The following is a 19,012-nucleotide window of genomic DNA, read 5'->3' as shown; positions in this document are numbered from 1 at the left end:
GTTAACTTAAGCTAATATGCATGTATATGGAAATGTAAGAAAATACTATGCCTGTAATGTTTAAGGAGTTATGTAAGTTTTATGGCTTTGGATTGCCTTGTGTGCTGTTAAGAAATATTATAATGTGTTACAATCCGGGGACTTGAGGAACAAAGTAATTGAACATGGATTCTGTCTTAATGTTCTTTGGCTGAAATTTCAAAGTTAAGATATCAGCAAGGGGACTTCTGAGAATTATGTTATGGGTGATTGTCCTTCCACTGTAACTTTACCTTGTCCTCTTTCTTTGCATCCTTGTTCTCATAATTAAAAATAAAAATTAAAAAAAAAAAGAATCCAAGTTCTGGCACCTGTGTGTAGCCAGCTCATGCAAGTGGTGCCCACATACATGTCACCGACATCTCGTTTCTTAAGATGTCTACTTTCAACCTCTCACACTTTAACTTTGGAATGTATATTTGGGCTCGCTCAACCTTTAGAGAACACTCTCTTTTGAGTGTCTTACTCTCTTTATCTCCCTCTTCCTTCCCTTCCTTAGAATTTTTAAATAAAATTTATATTTACTTCAAAAAATACCGAAGGCTCAGGAAACGTAGAGATTTTTGAACTCAAGCATCCTTTTTTGGTTTTTGTTTTTGGGCCACACCTGGCAGTGATGAGGGGTCACTCCTGGCTCTTGCTCAGGAATTACTCCTGGTAGTGCAAGGGATCATGTGAGATGCCAGGGATTGACCCCAGATGAGTCGTGTACAAGACAAGTGCCCTATTCTTTGTACTATCACTCTGATCCCTAACTTGAGTATTAAACCTTCGTATTTTTAGTCTATACCAAGTTGCTTTCTATTTAAATCGATTAGTCTTGATTCAGGGAATGGCTCAAAAGATTGGAGCACATGCCAAGCACACAGTAGGCCTCAAGTTCGATCACCGGAAGCTTATGCTTGTAGTATTGCTAGGCTGAAGCAGTGTTGTCTCTTATTGAACTGCCTAGTTGGGAGCTCTTTCCCACAGTCATTAATTCTTTTTTTTTTTTTTTTTAACTTTTTAAAATAATATCATTATTTAAGCACCATGATTACAAGTATGATTGTAGTTGGGTTTCAGTCATAAACAGAACACCCCCTTCATCAGTGCAACATTCTCACCCCTATACCCTCCATTTCCTTCCTCCCCCACCCCCTGCCAGTTTTCCAGACGGGCATTCTACTTCTCTCACTCATTAACATTGCTATGATAGTTATTAGTGTAGTTCTTTCTTTATATGCACTTACCACTTTTTGTGGTGAGCTTCATATCCTGAGCCGGTCCTTCCGGCCCTCAACTCTCTTGTCTCTGGGTATTATTACAATAAAGTCTTTTATTTTTCTTAAAACCCATCAATGAGTGAGATATTTCTGTGTCTATTTCCCCCTGACTCATTTCACTCAGCATAATAGTTTCCATGTCCATCCATGTATAGGACAATGGGAAAATTTCTCAATGAAGTCACAGTCGTTATTCTTAAATATGGCTCCTTCTCTCCAGGATAAAATGCATATAAGCAGGGCCTAAGCAAAATGGTACAGTGGGTAGGGCACTTGCTTTTTCCAATTTCCAGTACAGACCATATCATTCCCTCAGGCCCCCAAGTTCAAAGCCAGAAATAAGTCCTGAGCACTGCTGGGTGTGGCCCCAAAATAAATAAGATGTATATAAGCATAAAAAGTTCCAATAAGAGCCCAAGGATAGTGAACCTTAGGCAAAGTTTTAAGAACTCCCTTTCTCATCTGGGCACTTCACTTTCTGGAACGCCCAAGGGAGGGAACCTGCTTGCTTTTGCTGAGGAGTTCGTAAGTGACTCCTTTGGAAATCAAAGGCACTTCAGTGAGTAAGACCAAAATCTGGAGACACCCCTTCTATTTCCAAGGTTTCTAAACTTCCAGAAAATAAGGAGACTGGTTGCGTGGGGTCCCAGACTGATTGGGTGGAAGCTTTTTTTTTTCCCCAATGACAAACCCGTCCAAATGCTTTTGCACCCTGAAGTAGAGATAGGAACGAATGCATCACACATCTGTGTCCCTCAGTCCATGAGTGATGTCTGAGGATGCTGGTGACATTCCCCCCGCACCCCCCAGCTCCTTTCTTCATCTTTTCTTTCTTCTTTCTTTTTGTTTTTGGGCCACACCCGGCGGTGCTCAGGGGTTACTCCTGGCTCTGTGCCCAGAAGTCGCTCCTGCAGGCTCGAAGGACCTTAAGGGATGCCAGGGTCTGTCCAGGGTCAGCCATGTGCAAGGCAAACACCCTACCGCTGTGCCTTCTTTCGGGGGAGGGGGGCCCTTTCTTCATCTTTTCATACTCATCTTTTCTTTGGAGAGAGGGCTGAAGAAGAAAGTGAGGTTCAGGCAATCCCTCCACATGGCTCCCATCCAGAAACTCAAACCCACTGGCAACTGCCAACTAGGGTACCAGCTAGGGTGCCCCCCACCCCCCTCTTCCACTGCTCACCCAACTTGCAGGAGAGTTGCCTCCCCTGCACACAGGGTCACTATCATCTCTGCAAAAACTGTCACTCCAGCCTGGGACAAGCAAGCAAGCAAGCAAGCAAGCAAGTCCCAGGAGGGCTTGTGCAGTCCCTTGGAGGGACTGATGGGGACAGAACTGGGGTTCCCAGACCCCCGAGCCCCCCCTCTAGGCTCTCTGCTGTCTCCCCTGGAAGGCCTCTGGACCCCCACCCGGTCTCCCCAGCACCCAGCAGCATCCCCAGCTGCTCCCCGGGAAGGCCGGGCGCGTGAGCCAGGCTCCCGGGCGTGGGGCGCGGGGCCGGTGGCGCGTCGCGAACGCGCGTGGCGGGGCCTTGGCGGGCGCCGCCCCCCCGGGCCGTCATCCCCGCCCGGCCCACTCCAGGCTCGTCGGCCCCGGCGGGGAGCTGGGCCTGCCCCTGCTCCAGCCCTCCACCCCTCCCTCCACCCTCCACCGTTATCCTCCCTCCATCCCTCCATCCTTCCCTCTTGCGCTCCAGCGCCTCCTCCTCTCCTCCTCTCCTCCTCCTTTTCCCGACCCGGGGCCCAGGCCACTCCAGCCGGTCCAGGACCCATGTGGGACGGCCCCGGGGTGAGCATCGCCAAGGTGAGACGCCCCCCGGGCCCCCCAGCTGGCACCCCAGGGCGCGCGGATGGCCGGCCGGGCATCCCATCCCTCCTGGTGCCCTGCGCTCCAGGCTGGCTGGCTGGTGGGGAGCTGCAATGCGTTATTGGGGGGCAGCCGAGGGGCGGACCATGCTGGGCCAGGGCTAGGATATGAGGGGGTGCCCTCTTTTATGGAGGAACCCCCAGGATTGGAGCAAGTGCCAGGTCCCGCAGTCAGTCCCTTAGTGCCACCCCTGTGTCTCCACACCCCTGCTTCCCCCCCATCTCTTTTTTTAGCCTGTGTCTGATCCCCCCTTCCAACCCCTGGCCAGGAAGGAGGTGGACTGTGCACTGAGGGGTGGCATGCGGGGGTTCAGAGAAACCCACCCTCTCCCCCCCAAAGCAGAACAAAGTGGAGAAAGGTGGAGCCCCTTGGAGTCCAATGGGGGGTGGTTTTGTGCCAGGGCGCATCTGTGAGCCCCAAAAGGAGAAGGGGACTGTGTGTGTGTGTGTGTGTGTGTGTGTGTGTCTGTGTCTGTGTGTCTGTGTATATGTGTGTGTCAGGGAAAATGAAGCCGGGTTTTATTGGGGTGGGGTTTGTGGGGGGAGGATGGTAGCATATAAAAATGAATAGGGTGTGAAATTAAGCGGAATAACAGTCCTTCCTTTCCCTCAACTCCTTCTCTCTGAGTTCTAGGATAAAAAAATGGGTACTTAAGGGGGGGGGGGTTTACGCTATTTCTTTTTCTTTAAGAAAAAAAGAAAGAAAGAAATCCAGCCGAGCCTTTGTAAGATCATCTTAGGACAGGACAGAGAAGATTAAGGGCTGTCTTGGTGCTTCGGGTAATAAAACAGTACACACAACTCTTGCCTAGGCCCCACCTGGCTGATTTGGTGCTCACGGGGGTCCCTGCTCCCGCCTCCCACAAGGAGGGTCCGGGTTGTTCCCAGCGGATCGATTTGAGGCGGTTGCCTACCTGCCTTTGCTCTAAGAAAAGCAATTTACTCCGGGAGCTGGGGATTGTCAGCCCCTGGTGTGACTGACAGCTGCACCTGCCACTTATGTGGGCAGAAGGGGCACCGCTGGAACCCCAAGAGCCAATCAAGGCGCAGGAGAGGTGGGCAGCTCCTACTTGTCATGGTTCGTTTCCTGGTTGGCTTTTTAAATCTTTGTGGTTCCACCGGATCATTGATTTGCACCAGGTCTGGGATTCCAGCTGTGAACATCAGGCCGGCGGAGAGAAAACTCTTGGAGAATGGGCTGGGAAGCAAGTATGTGGGTCCCCCACCCTCTCTCCCCCTTTTATTTAGTTGGAGTTGTTGGGGGGCTAGGGGGGTTTAAACATAAAAAATGAAATGGGTTTGTGTCAAGAATGGAAAGGCTGGCTAGGTGGTGAATGTGTTTGTTGGGGCTCAGCCTGCTCCCCTGATTTCTCTAGAATTGTCAAGCTCCCTTCTAAGAGATGTCTTGCACTGTTGAACTATCTGGAAAAGGGTGTGGCACTTTGTTTCCAGTGGTCACTCTTGTCCTTGTAAAGTCACATTGTTTGCCAGGACTTGGGTCTTGGCTCTATGGAATCAATTTGCAATAAATAAAGACATATAGATATTTAGACAGGCAAGCATGCTTTATCAGGCTTACCACACACAGAAGAGGTACTTGTAGTTTTGACAGCATAACTCAACTTTCAGAGGTGAGGGCTGCCTTCTTGTTGGATGCCAATTTGGAGGTGGCGGTGGGGGGTCAAACCAGACCCCTTCAGGAGGGCAGAAGTGTTGGTCATGAAGGTGCATTTGCTGCCAAGATGAGCCATCTTGTCGGTGTGCTTCTGTATTTTAATGAAAGCATTGTACAGGAGGGTGGGCTGAATGTAGACAGTGCTGGAAGTCTGGCCAGGGAAAGCAGGACTCTCACGGGTTGATGCATTGTGGGCAGAAGGACCAGATCCTTCTCGTTTTTTCTACTCGTAAAAGGCTTATTTCTTCAACACCCTTCTCCCCAAATTCAGTGGAAATGTGCTGCTTGAATCAGAGAAGGAACTTGAAGATGAATTTGTGCATTCAGCCTTTTTCTGAACAGCTGTGAGCCAATGCTAGGTGACTAAGATGGTCTTGGGGTCTGTCAAGATAGCATTATTAATACTATGAATATTGTTATTCCTCCACCTAACAGGTAATTTTCATTATCTTTTTTAAATCTTGCAGAACCCAAATGAGGTAGGTGTTTGGAATCATTTCTTCAAATTATAGATGTGAGAACTCCAAGTAATGAAGGATCTTGCCACAGTTCAGTGTGAGAGTAAGAACTCGAGTTCAGTTTATCTCATCCAGGTCTCATGACCTTGAGCATGGACTTAAATTCAAACTTTGGTGTGTGGTCTTTATGTGTCTAAAGTCACGCAAGGCCTTTCCTAGCACACCGAGGGCACATGCTGCCCTGCAGGTTGGTGGTCTTTGCATTGTCTTGTTTGTCTTGCTTGATGGCTGTTGCCTAGACCAACCTGTACACTTAGTGATTTTTGTATTATGCACGTCTAGCAGGTGAGTTTTGGATCTATGGAATTTATTCCAAATTTATGGTGATTTCAAAGAAGTTAAGCAGGACCAGATGACATACTTTGCTCACAAGTCCCTGGTTTGATCCCAGTACTGTATAGTCCCCCAAACACCACCAGGAGTTAACCCTGAGCACAAAGTTGGGAACAGCCTCTGAGTATTTTCAATTAAAAAAGTTTTTAAATTTCAATTTGAAAATTAAAATTTCATAAACGATAACGTTTAAAAAATGTGCTCAACCCCCCAAATTTTATATGCTTCAAATTTTTTCTCATATCTTAAATTTCCAGCTGGAGATTTGAATATTCATTGCTGAATATATACTTAATATCCATATTTTCCTTTTATTTTCATTCTTGCTGTTCTGAAAATGTAATCTAGGGCTTCAGACATGCAGTTCCACACTCTTAGAATTCTAGTAGATATGATTTTTTCCTACTGAGTTGGGATTTTAAATTTTTTAACGTACAAAAAGGCTTTTTCATAAATGATTCAATTGTATTTAGAATGATCTTATTCAAATAATATGACTTTATTGTTTTATTATGTTGGAAAAATCACAAGACTTAAGTCATATAGATATCATCAATGGTTTCCATTGGTTAAATATAATGTTGATGGTTTTCCCAAAAAGCTACCCAAAAGCACAAGTTTAGGTGCTGCTGGTGTCTGCAAATTCACTCCTGTGTCTTTGATTTTTAGTTACAAAGATTTAATTACATAATTGACCTCTGTGCAATAGTAACTTAGTTACATAGATTGACCTTTGTGCCTAGTTTGCTACAGCATCTTTTAACTTCTCTTAGCAATGAAAAAGTTGATATTTTGCCAATCCATGTCTGGCCTACTTGTCAGACAATGGTTAGTTTTTAGCAATGTTTATTTTTTGATATATCTCGTGATTTTACTTATTTTACAGTTAGAACAAGTTGAAAATAGGAAAACACTCTAATGGATGATAATGTAGGTTTCATAAATGTAAACCAGTTGATCCAAAGATAAAAATTAGGTGTACCAAAGGTGGAGATATTTTAGCCTATCCTTCATTAGTTTATTTTATTTACTTTTTGTTGGATGGTTTTATTTAATTTGAGGGGGCAGAAGGTGGGCTCACACACCCAGCTGTACTCAGAACTTAATCCTGACTCTGTTCAGGGACCACTCCTGTAGGACTCAGGCTTCAACATTTTGGTACCAGGGATCAAATCAGGATTGGTGTATGCAAGGAAAGTGCTTTATTCTCTGTACTATGTCACTGGCTTTTTATCTTTCCTAAAAATGTGGAATTGTTCTAGTAATTTAGATAACATGATTACAATGGTGTTAATGTTTATGGGTGTGCTGTAAACAGTTAATATACCTTTACCATCATCAAAGTACCCAAGACCTCCACTACTCTCAAGTCACTTTTAGTTCACTTGCTTTTTCTTTTTCATTTCATTCCCTCACTACTTCCTAAACTCAGTTTTTGTAGTTGAAGCCCAAGCGGTTGTCATCATTTTATATGGTCTTTTCCCTTGAACTTCTCTGTATCCCACAGATGAGTGAAAGCATATGGTATTTGTCCTCCTTTTGACTTATTTCACTTAATATAATGCCCTAAAGTTTAATATAATGCCCTACGGTTTTATCCAAATTGCAATAAATAACAATATTACATATTTTTAAAAATAGATGTGTATATATACACCAAAACTGCTTCATACATTCATCTGTCATCAGACATTCGGGTTGTTTCTGTATCCTGGCTTTTATACTTAGGCTGTAGGAACATAGGTGTACATGTATCTTTTTGAGTTCATGTACCAAAATGCCAACAGTGCAAGTAAGAGGTCATACTGAAGCTCCAGTTTTATTTTTGGAGAAACTCTTGATTCTGTTTTTTTTTTTTTTTTTTTTTTTAATAGAGGCAGAACCAGCATTGAATGAGAGTTTTCCTTTTTCATCAGATCTCTACCAACACTGGCAGTTTTCAGTCTTTAATATATGCCATTCTCAACTGGAATATGAGGATATCTCATTGATCTTGTTCTGAAGTTCCCTAATAATTAATGAAATCTACTGACCAACTCATGTCCTCTTTCTGGAAGTACAATTTTATCTTCTATCCCCTTTTTTTGATTGTTTAGTGTTGAGATTTTTTTTTGTTTCATTTTGCCATACTCAGTGGCACTCAGCAACTACTCTTGTCTCTGCACTCAGAAATCGCTCCTGGCTCGGGGACAATATATGATGCCGGGCATCAAAACCGCATCCATTTGGGTCAGTCGTGTGCAAGGTAAATGCCCTTCTGCTGTGCAAACACTTTGGCCCCTGTTGTTGAGATTTTTTAGTGCTTTATATATGCTGGATATCAGCCCTTTATTTGATATTAAACTGTTCTTATGTGAAAAATGGTGGAAGTGAATGACTATAAAAATAAATGCTAAGCTATTTCAAATGGTAAAAGATATGTTAGTTGACTTTGCCCCCTACTAAAACTTCCTCGATTAAAATGACTAGAGTTTAGTCTCACATTTATGGCCTCCAAGTTGACTGTAATTTGATTCATCTAGGTTGTGTTCCTTGGAGCATTTTTTAGCTTGTAGTGCAGGATAGGTTTTGGTCTGTTACACATGTATTCTGGGCCCTTCATGACCGGGATATACTCTTCTCTTGGAAAAGTCATTGGAAGCAAGAGTCAAGACAGTTTAGGCAGAGTAAGTTTGACAATGAAGCCCAATGTTCATGGGTAACTGTGAACTTTTCTCATGGTACTGAAGGCAGTCTATGGTGAACTATAACCTGAATATCTACCAAATATAAAAAAAAAATTGGTTCAGGATTTTATAACTTTTCTTCTCATTCTTGAAAATCTCAGTCTTTATTTTCTCACTTCCACCCCCTACCTTATGACATATAAATCTAGGATTTAACTCTTGCATATAATTGAATCCAAAGGACTAAATGTAAAAACAGGTATGATCAAGGCGGTGTCTGTCAATGTCAATGAAAGCTAGGAATTTTCTTTTATGGTTTTTGCCATTATGAAACTTACTACTTAAAAAGTAGGTGAGAGGTGAGAGTAGAGACTTTTGAGATAAAATGGCATTTTTCTTGAATGGTGTTGGAGATGCAGACAGGGTAGAGGCTGTAATAGAATTGTGAGGAAAATAGTTAAAAAATGTAGGATACTTGCCTTATCTATAGCTGACTGGGGTTCAGTCCCCATCATTGCATACATTGCATACATACCCTCACCAGAACTGATCCCTGAGTACAAAGTCAGGAGTAACAACTGGGATGACACAAGCCCATGTCCTACCCCAACAATAACAACAACAACAAAAGAAATGTGTGGAACATACATGAACTCAATGAGTTTTTCCATTTTTCAGATGAATAATGATAGAGTTAAATTTCATAGCATAGGGGCCGGGAAGGTGGCGCTAGAGGTAAGGTGTCTGCCTTGCAAGCATTAGCTTAGGACGGACCGCGGTTCGATCCCCCGGTGTCCCATATGGTCCCCCCAAGCCAGGGGCGATTTCTGAGTGCATAGCCAGGAGTAACCCCTGAGCGTCAAATGGGTGTGGCCCAAACCCCCCCCCAAAATTTCATAGCATAATTGTATTACTTTAAATATAATTTAGCTTTTGAGCTAGATACTCTACTTAACACTTTCTATAAAGTATTTTATTTAATATTGGGGAAGGCATTCCTGATCACCTATTCCATATTTATTCTTTACTTTTTAACTGAAATAACCTCAATTTTGTTCAAGATGGGAATATTCCTAATTCACTGTCCCAGATTCCAGTACAGCTGAGACAGCCATGAGACAGGTTTTACCTTGATGCAAGTGGAGCTTGTTGAATGGGGACACTCTTGAAAGCTTAATAATTAGGACTTACTTGGCTGGTATACACCAATCCTTTTGACCTATTGCAAATCTGGGGTCATTCAAAGTGTTGGAGTACATGCAAGACCCCAGTTTCAAACTCTGACATTGCTAGGGGTAACTCCCAATAACAATGGATATATCCATCTGTATCCCACTCCCCATGCCCTCACCAGTACCAAAAAATGTTAGGAAGTGGAGTTTGGAAGAAACTTGATCTTGATGTTGTTGAATCATAGTTGAACCAGTCTAAACTGCCTTTCCCTCTGTAATTGCTTAAAACAGAAAACCTCCTTAGTTGTAGGTCAAAAATAGTTGAGATAATTACCTCAGATATGACCATCATATCTTCCCAAGGGTTTCTCAGAGTAGATGCTTTCCTACCTGCTTGCGAGTGTGAACATTAAAACTTTAGATTATGGTATTTACACAAGATCAGACAAATAGAATGACATTATATCATTCAACTAGTTAACATTATGTCATTCAACTATTATGTCTGTCTTTCTCATTTGGGCTGAGCAAGAAGGGGTCATAGCAGAGACCATGTTGGAAAAGAAGGTTGGGGGAAGATTGAGAAGGCATCTGGCGTCCAGGTTACCAAGTTTTATTTTTTTCATATGAGCTAGTGAGTATGAGTTAAAAAGACAGATTGGAAATTTTGAGACTTTAGTCCTTGACACCTAGTGCTTTAGTGTTAATGAAGGTGGAGGAAAAGCTGGGCATAAAGCAAAGCTGGAAGGGCGAGGAGAGAATGGGGTTGAGTGAACGCAATCAGAGCTGGCTTTTAACCTGTAATCTACAGAGAACAAAACCAAAGTCTCCTGAAGGTTAGTATTAAGTTCTACTAATGACTTCACATTTGTCAGGAAGTAAGGAATGAGTAATGTAGAGAATTGTTAGTGGGATGTGAATCATTTATTTTGTGCAATAGGGTAGGGCTTTCTGCTTACCCTCTACACCATCTATGGAGCCCTGATGACCTTGTATGATGATTTTTTTCCCCTAAATTATCAGTTAAAAGTGGCAGAGATGACAGGTAAAGCCAGCATATGGTACAGAGGCACACAAAAAATTCCATAAATTGGCTTATTTCTCCATCTGCTTAATTGTTTGGAGCTTTCTATGGGGGTTAGGAAGGGTAAGTTTCACTTCCTAATCCTACTTTATTCCCTATTTTTTTTATTTTTTAGATATATTAAATAAAGATTTGGTTTACATTAGTGGCTTCTAAATGCTTTTCAGCTGTAGAAACTTTTTCCCTACATAAAAGCTTACCTTGGAACTTAGTTTATTTCTTGAAAAAAAAAAGCAGTTACTTTTATAGTTCAAGGCACAGATTTATGCTGTCTGAGATGTTTTTATGTCAAGGCCACCTCTCTAAAATGATCCCTACATAGCCTTCCAGGTCTTGGTTGCTGAGAACTTTAGTGTTGTCCAAATGCTTTATTGGAACACCCTCTCAATAAAACCTTTATTATTCTGCAGATGGTTGTGTGTTAGTATCATCTGTGTCAGAAACTGTTCATGTTACCCATAGCCACTTTTTTCTATCTTTCCAGGCATATGTTGGAAGTGGCTCATGTGACTTCTAGGATAGAAATTGAATTCTTACTGGGGGGTTGTTGAGTGTTTCTTTCTTTCTACTGCTGTTCTTTCTACTGCTGAAAGGCTGTGACACACATGTTGAGATGAAGCCTCCATCTGCCCGAGTCCCCAAGTCATGAAATGGCAAAGCTACTAATCAACTGGCTTAGGAAAAAGGATATGACAGGAAAATTCATATTTGTTTTGCATGCCATTGACATTTTATGATAGTTTATGCAACTTTTATACCTTATCTTTACTTACCATATATTTTAGTTTTAAAGATGCACCTGGTCATAAGACTCACATCGTTTTTAGATGCTCTCCTCTCCTGCACTCAGGCTTCAGTTCCAGGTGGCATTCACTCCAGAAGATGCACTTTGGAGGGAGGGGTGCATCTTATGCTCGAAAAATACTGTAAAGATCCTTTTAAAACTTATTGACAGGGCTGGAGCAATAAATATTACAGTAGAATGGGCACTTGCCTTGCACACAGCCAACCAGGATTCAAACCCCCTTATTGCATATGGTCTATGGAGCCTACCAGGAGTGATTCCTGAGTGCAGAAGCAGGAGTCAATCCTGAACACTGTTGGGGATGGCCCCAAAACAGGAATAAAAAGTCAAACCAAACAAAAATCAAAATGTTTGTTGGCTAAATTTGACTTATTTTTAAGTGTCTTCTGGATTAATGTAAATAAAGCCTGTTCAACCTGTAGTATGAATTTCTCATTACTACCTTATATCACCTATAAAATAGTTATTAAACTATTATTCCTGGGGCAGGACTGATAGTGCAGAGGACAGGATGTTTTCACATGGCTGACTGGGTTTGATCCTCGGTCCCCTAGATGGTCCCCCAAGCACCATCAGGAGTGTTCCCTGGGAAGAGATCCTGGAGTAAGTCCTGAGCATCACTAAGTATCACCCCCTCAAAAACATTATTCCACCTTCATGGAGATAAAACTGAGGCTCAAAACACTAGATAAATTCTATGAAAATGACTCTTCTCTGTAGCTATGTCCCTTATGTCTTGAAGAATTTTTGCCACTTTGTAGATGTTCTGTAATTATTTGTTGAATGAGTGAATAAACAGAAGAACTTGCTCAAATGCAATTTTGGAATACAGATGTGAACCCACATCTGCCAAATTCTCAAGGAAGCCAATGGTAAGAAGAATGTGTACCCCACATTATAAAAAAAAACACATCTGAGCCCCATCAGTATCAGAGCCACAAGTATCAGAACTAATTGACTCTAGGCCTGAAAGCTTGATGTGATTTGATAGTCACTGGGCCTTATTATACTGGAAAAGTCCAAGGGCGCTCCGTCATTTATTTAATTTCTGATATCATCATTCACCCTTCTCTTGGGCCAAATTTGCTTACCATAGCATTCATGGACTGTGTTTCCCAAGGCTGTGCCTCCAGTTCCGCTCTTAGCATTCTGGGCATTCATTCTTCCAGCTTCTAGATTCGTTGTTTTAGAAGTTCCAGGAAATCTGTAGTTGATGACACCTAATGGCACTCAAGAAAATGAAAGGGAGGGAGAGAGAGAGAGAGAAACAGACAGTGAGAGAAGAAAATAAAGGCAGCCAGCATTTTCAGGAAAGAACTAAGTAATTACTTTTTCCTAGAAGCCAGTCTCAGACTGAGGCCCCAGTGGATGGGAATGCGGATCCATCAGAAAAGACTTCCCTGGAAATGAAGATGGAAGATCAGTGGCAATGTTTGCAGCTCTTTTAGAGCAGATTAACTTGGCCAGTCTTTTCTCTAGGAATTACATGTTTGCTCACTTAATTTTCTTGTATATTTGCAGCATATGTGTGTGTGTGTGTGTGTGTGTGTGTGTGTGTTGGCATTGTTCCTTTTATTTCCTGCTATATGACTTTCCATTCCCAAAAGTAGTTGTCCATTCTGTAATGCCAGTATATGAATGAGTTGTGGGCAGCCAAATGCATTTCTCTATAAATGTATTAAGAACAAACTATTAATTCAAGGCAACTTCTTAGTGGTTCAGAAGACAAGAGCTTGAATGGGAACTGAGCAATGTGACTTCCTTAAAATGATGCTCATCCTTATGCAAACAGTGAGAGATTTTTTTTTTCCCATGAAACACTTTGGCTATTTATAGACTGGGTAGGATTTTGTATGAGGACTTAAATTGCAAGGACTGTGGTTTTTGCTTCTTATGTAGTGAAGTTCTCTAGAATAAGGAGAGTGGGTCAGAGTGGGAAGTTGATCTTCTGAAGTTCCTGGCTAATTGAAGGTGGGGTTTGCATCTGGGAGCCTCTCTGAGGCTAGAGAGCTAAGTTGTCAAAGTGAAAGCTTGAGCAGCCCTTAATATATAAGGATAAACTGTGACCACGACCTTGGACAATGTCTCAGTAACATTCTTGGGCACCAAACTCCAACTTTGATGGCTTTTTTGTGCCCGGCATAAGTTAAATTGGTTATATTGCCTTTCGGTCAGCCTGCTTCAAACTAACATTTCACATGGAAAACAATATTTGATGTACAGGGCAATGGAAAAGGTTGGTTCTTTCTCACATACCCTCTTAGGAGAGGGCTTTGATATGTTTTCTTTCTTCTGGTGATGTGTATTATTTTTCCTTCTAAAAAAGAAAAGATCCCTCTTGTGCTTTTTTTTGTTTTTCCATTTTGGTCTCTTTAGCCATCTTCTTCCTGAAATCTCTCCATGGGGAAGGTGGTAATAGGGGAGCAGAAGACTGGGTAGTGAATGGGAGGATAACTGGGCATTCTTAGCTGCTCTTTGAAAATAGGTTCTATTTGATGCTTGGTAGATATAAAGGCATCTAAGGTTCACCAACTGCTGTTCCTCACACTCAGAGCAGTTAGCAGAAGGACACAAGGGAAATTCTTTACCTTTTCTTTTTTTGGTTGTTGTCATTGTTAAGGTTGAGAAAGCTCTGTCTTTACAAACCTGGGCTATGAATACATTGACGGGCCACTTTGTATACACCAACATGAATAGTTGCTTAGAATAACTTCAGAGTAGATTCTTTGGGCTCTGCCCTGAGTGTCAAGAGCTACAAGTTCCATTTCTGGCTTCCCTCCCTTTCTCCTTATTTAAGGATCTCTGTTTCTTGCTATATATCAGATCACCTGGTGCTTTTTCAGACTTCAAATGCTATATATTTTTACAGCATTTTTTTTTCATACATACAGAAGATCAACTGTGACCTTTCCTTAGTTATTTTGTTCTGGCAAACAAACATTCTTGGTGTGCTTTGGTGATGGGCTTTATGATGTGCACTTTTAAAAATTATCTTTATTTAAGCACCATGATGGGGCCAGAGTGATAGCACAGTGGTAGGGTGTTTGCCGGGCACATGGCTGATCCAAGACAGACCTTGGTTCAATCCCTGGTGTTCCATATGGTCCCCTGAGCCAGGAGCGATTTCTGAGCGCATAGCCAGGAGTAACCCCTGAGCATCACCAGGTGTGGCCCAAAAACCAAAAAGAAAAAAAAAAGGCAAAAATGCACCATGATTACAAACATGTTTGTCGTGGGTTTCATTCATAAAAAAGAATACCCCCCTTCATCTGTTCAATCTTCCCACCACCAGTGTCCCCCATCTTCCTCCTCCCCCATCCCTTGCCTGTCTTCGAGACAGGCATTCTATTTATCTTACTATTATTGTCATGATAGTTGTCGGTGCAGTTATTTCTCCAACTGAACTCACCACTCTTTGTGGTAAGCTTCATATCATGGGCCGGTCCTTCCAGCCCTCATCACTATTGTCTCTGTATATTATTGCAATAATGTCTTTTATTTTCTCAAGACCCATAAATGAGTGAGACTATTTGTATCTATCTCTCTCCCTCTGATTTATTTCACTCAGCATAATTGTTTCCATGTGCAGTTATAGGCTTTATAAACAAAGAACTAGGCCATTGTTTTACATCTTCATTCTCTGTATGCGTTCTTGCTTTATACTAGCCCTCTGTTGGCTATGGGGCATGCACATTTAAGCCAGGAAGTTGATTTGGGGGTTGTAACTAAGGGATTCTAGTCTCTATGGTGCTCTGAGGCACCCAGGTTGCCGTGGATTAGGAGACTCATGGATGGAAGATGAAGAAAGGCTTCTTAGAGTTGCACTCTGGAGTTAGCTGGAGTGCGGATGGTTTGGAAGGTACAAATAATGAAGGGCAGGGTCCAGATCCAAAACTAAGCTTTGTAGTTTGGAGAGTAGAAATGTTGAGTGGTGTTTGGCTTAGTGGATGAGAGAGCCTGGAGAGTGTGACAGGCATCGACTCTGTAAGTCACCAAGGAGATGAGGCTCAAAGCTTCCTTTGCAAGGGGTTCCACACAGGAGAGCTGACAGTTAGAGATGCTGCATTCTCTTGTATTCTTTCATGGCAGTAACTGACTTTAGCATGTGTGGCTGTAGGAAGCTTAAAATTAAGGTGAGGATTACAAACCAGAATGATTTTGGGAAATTAGATAATTATGAATATGGTATTAGAAGTACAGATATATATGTACATATCTATTTAAAACAGGTTTAAAATGGAATTAATTTTATGTGTGTGAGATATCTGGGATCACAGAAAGAAGCACTGCTGATCCACTGTTGCAAGTCAGCCCCTGAAGAGGTTGACTGATGGAGGGATGGAGGATGAGGTCTTTCCCCTCCAGCTCGGAGCTCGCGTCTGCCACCCCGTCCAGCCAACGGTTCTGAGGTGAAGCGGCAGGTAAACAGCTCACAGACAGTCAGGCTTGTGGAAATATTAGCTTTATTCGGTGGACCAGACTGAAGTTCAAAGCCTCAGCATAAGTTCCAGCCAAAAGCCTCTCGCCTTCCACAGACCCTTGTTTTTATCCCCCAGAATCAGGTACCACCCAATGGTGGGAGCAGAATCAGGTTCCACCCTAGGGTGGGAGCAGAATGCCAGGTCACACTCTAGGGTAGGGCACAATCACGATCAGGGTAGGGTCAGTAACATAATAATCCCATTAAAATATTTACATACACAACAAACCACATATGTCAGGATCATGCTCAGAGCTTATGGGATACCGGGACTTGAATTTACACACTTGCAAAACTGGCATTTTTAAAAATAATATCTTTATTTAAGCACCATGATTACAAACATGTTTGTAGTTGGGTTTCAGTCATCAAAAAGAACACCTCCCTTCACCAGTGCAACCTTTCCACCACCAATGCCCTATCTCCCTCCTCCCCCACCCCAGCCTGATTTTATTTTATTTTATTTTTCTCAGTTATTACCATTGTCATTATAGTTATTGATGTAGTTATTTCTCTAACTGCACTAATCACTCTTTGTGGTGAGCTTCATATTGTGAGCTGGACCTTCCAGCCCTCATCTCTTTTGTCTCTGAGAATTACTGCAATAATGTCTTTTATTTTTCTTAAAACTCATAGATGAGTGAGACTAGTCTGTCTCTCCCTCTGACTTATTTCATTCAGCATAATAGTTTCCGTGTCCATTTATGTATAGGAAAGTTTCATGACTTCATCTCTCTTGACGGCTGCATAGTATTTCATTGTGCAGATGTACCACATTCTAAGTGGTACATTCTAAGTCTTTGCAATATTCCTCTGGGTCCTTAGTTTACATTTTTCTCTTCACTCCCTTCTCTTCATTGTTATTGTTGATGCTATTATTGTGATAACTGGGGTTGTATACATGCCTGCTTGTGGTGCTTGTACTTTTTTTTAGCTGGGGTGTTACCTGAGGCTTGGGCGTGGGGTTGTGGTACTCCCACCTTTGGCTACAGTGCTCTCTGAATTTTATACTCTTTTCATTGCACTATGAAACAGGACTCATACCCTTAGTTTAGGCACACAACCACATGTGGTTCTCACATTGTAGATCATAATATGTTCATCAGAATCCACGCTTCCTGGCTATGGTACACATATCTTTTTATTTATTGATCGATTAATCGATTGGTTTTTGGGACACACCCAGTGGACCTCAGGGCTTACTCCTGGCTCTGCACTCAGAAATTGCCCCTGGTGTCGCCCCAAATAATACTAATTACTTCTCCAAAATTTATATCTGCCATAGGAATTTAGAATACTTGTTGACTTTAAAATTTCCCCAAATAGGGGCTGGAGTGATGGCGCAGCAGTAGGGCTTTTGCCTTGCACGCAGCTGATCCAGGGCAGACTGGACTGCAGTTTGATTCCTCAGCATCCCATATGATCCCCCAAGCCAGGAGCGATTTCTGAGCATACAGCCAGGAGTAACCCCTGAGTGTCACTGGGTGTGGCCCTCCCAAAATAAATAAAATTTCCCCAAATATTGGAACCTATTTCTTTTCAGTGAGTTTTAAGCAGACTACGGATAGTAAGATCCTTGTTTCAAATTTATTGTAAATGTTTTAAATTAGTGGATAGAATTAAACTTGCTTTATTATAATAGCAGAGACAAATACTTGGAGTATCTCTAGGTATACAACTTTTAAAGCTGTATGACTTTTGAATAGAAATGATTTCATTTTTCCCTGAAATGTTCAATATTGGGAATTTGGAAACTGTCTTCAATACCCAATGTATGCCATTGCCAGTGATTTTACTCTTCTCTGACAACTATTTGCATACATTGGATGATAATGGTACTAGATTGCCTATCATATATTTTTCTTGATGTCTGTGCTTCAACTCATTTTTTGTTTTGTGTTTTGGATTTTTTGGGTCACACCCGGCAGCTCTCAGGAGTTACTCCTGGCTCTATGCTCAGAAATCGCTCCTGGCAGGCTCGGGGGAAAGACCATATGGGATGCTGGGATTTGAACCACTGTTCTTCGGCATGCAAGGCAAATACCTTACCTCCATGCTATCTCTGCAGCCTCACGTGTTTCAACTCCTGAATTAATGCCTTGAGATCTTATATCATGACCTTATTAGCTAGAAAGTGGTGTTATTTCAGCAGCAGCACCACCACGGCCATATTTGTACATCAGAATTTGTGTAATAATTTGAAGTATTTCTTGATTCTTATGATGATGATTATTTTTTTTTTGATCTTGGACCCTCAAGGGTTACTCCTCGCTCTGTTCTCAGAAATCGCGCCTAGCAGGCTCAGAAAACCATATGGGATGTCAGGAATTGAACCCAGGTCTGTCCTGGGTGGGCCGCATGCAAGGCAAATGTCCTATTACTGTGCTATCTCTCTGGCCCCTCTTATAATTATTTGATACTAAGTAATGAAAAATGTGGGCAGTAACATAGAAAGGAATTTTATAAATGCCATTTATTTGAGGCAACAAGGGAGATCATTTTACATCCTTGGTATGATTGGTGTTTACTCGAGGTCAGAGCATTAAGGTGGTCAACTGATCTACTTGTGAGGAATAAGAACAAAGTTGAAGGCCTTGGACCAGAAATTAGAAAGAAAGAAAGAAAGAATAAAGGACAGAGGAAAGGGATTGAGAAAGGAAGTAAGAAAAAAAAAAAAGAGCTCCAAAGAACATTATAATGGACCAGATTCAATCTCAATTTTTAACATTTATTTTGGGAACAGAGCTTTATATTTTCATTTGTTTGTTTATGAGATAAGGTGTTATTCTTGGCTTGTGCTAATGGGTTGCTCCCAACTATCTTTGGGGTACCAGGTGGTGCCAGGGATTAGATTTGGGACTCCTGCATGGAAAGCATGAACTCAGCCTAGTAAACTTTCTCTTGGCCCCAGACCTTTACTTTTCAACACTTAAGTTTATTCAACTTAAAAAGTCTTAACAGCATGGGGCCGGGCGGTGGCGCTAAAGGTAAGGTGCCTGCCTTGCCTGCGCTAGCCTTGGACGGACCGCGGTTCGATCCCCCGGTGTCCTATATGGTCCCCCAAGCCAGGAGCAATTTCTGAGCACATAGCCAGGAGTAACCCCTGAGCGTT

General features: G+C 42.2%; 1 protein-coding gene across 3 annotated transcripts in view; it reads left to right on the top strand.

The window, feature by feature from the left end:
• The first annotated feature begins 3,017 nt into the window (after positions 1-3,017).
• Positions 3,018-19,012, top strand: part of ERC2 (ELKS/RAB6-interacting/CAST family member 2) — a 1,176,444-nt gene continuing 1,160,449 nt past the window's right edge. For all 3 annotated transcript variants that reach the window (XR_007497514.1, XR_007497513.1, XM_049776157.1), the window contains exon 1: positions 3,018-3,105. The gene's annotated coding sequence lies outside the window, so the exon portion shown is untranslated. The remainder of the gene's footprint in view (positions 3,106-19,012) is intronic.

The sequence above is a fragment of the Suncus etruscus genome, chromosome 7 (assembly GCF_024139225.1).
Source record: "Suncus etruscus isolate mSunEtr1 chromosome 7, mSunEtr1.pri.cur, whole genome shotgun sequence".
In the NCBI taxonomy this organism is placed as follows: Eukaryota; Metazoa; Chordata; class Mammalia; order Eulipotyphla; family Soricidae; genus Suncus; species Suncus etruscus.
The sequence above is the reverse complement of the archived record's forward strand: the minus strand, read 5'-3'. Positions and strand labels throughout refer to the sequence as shown.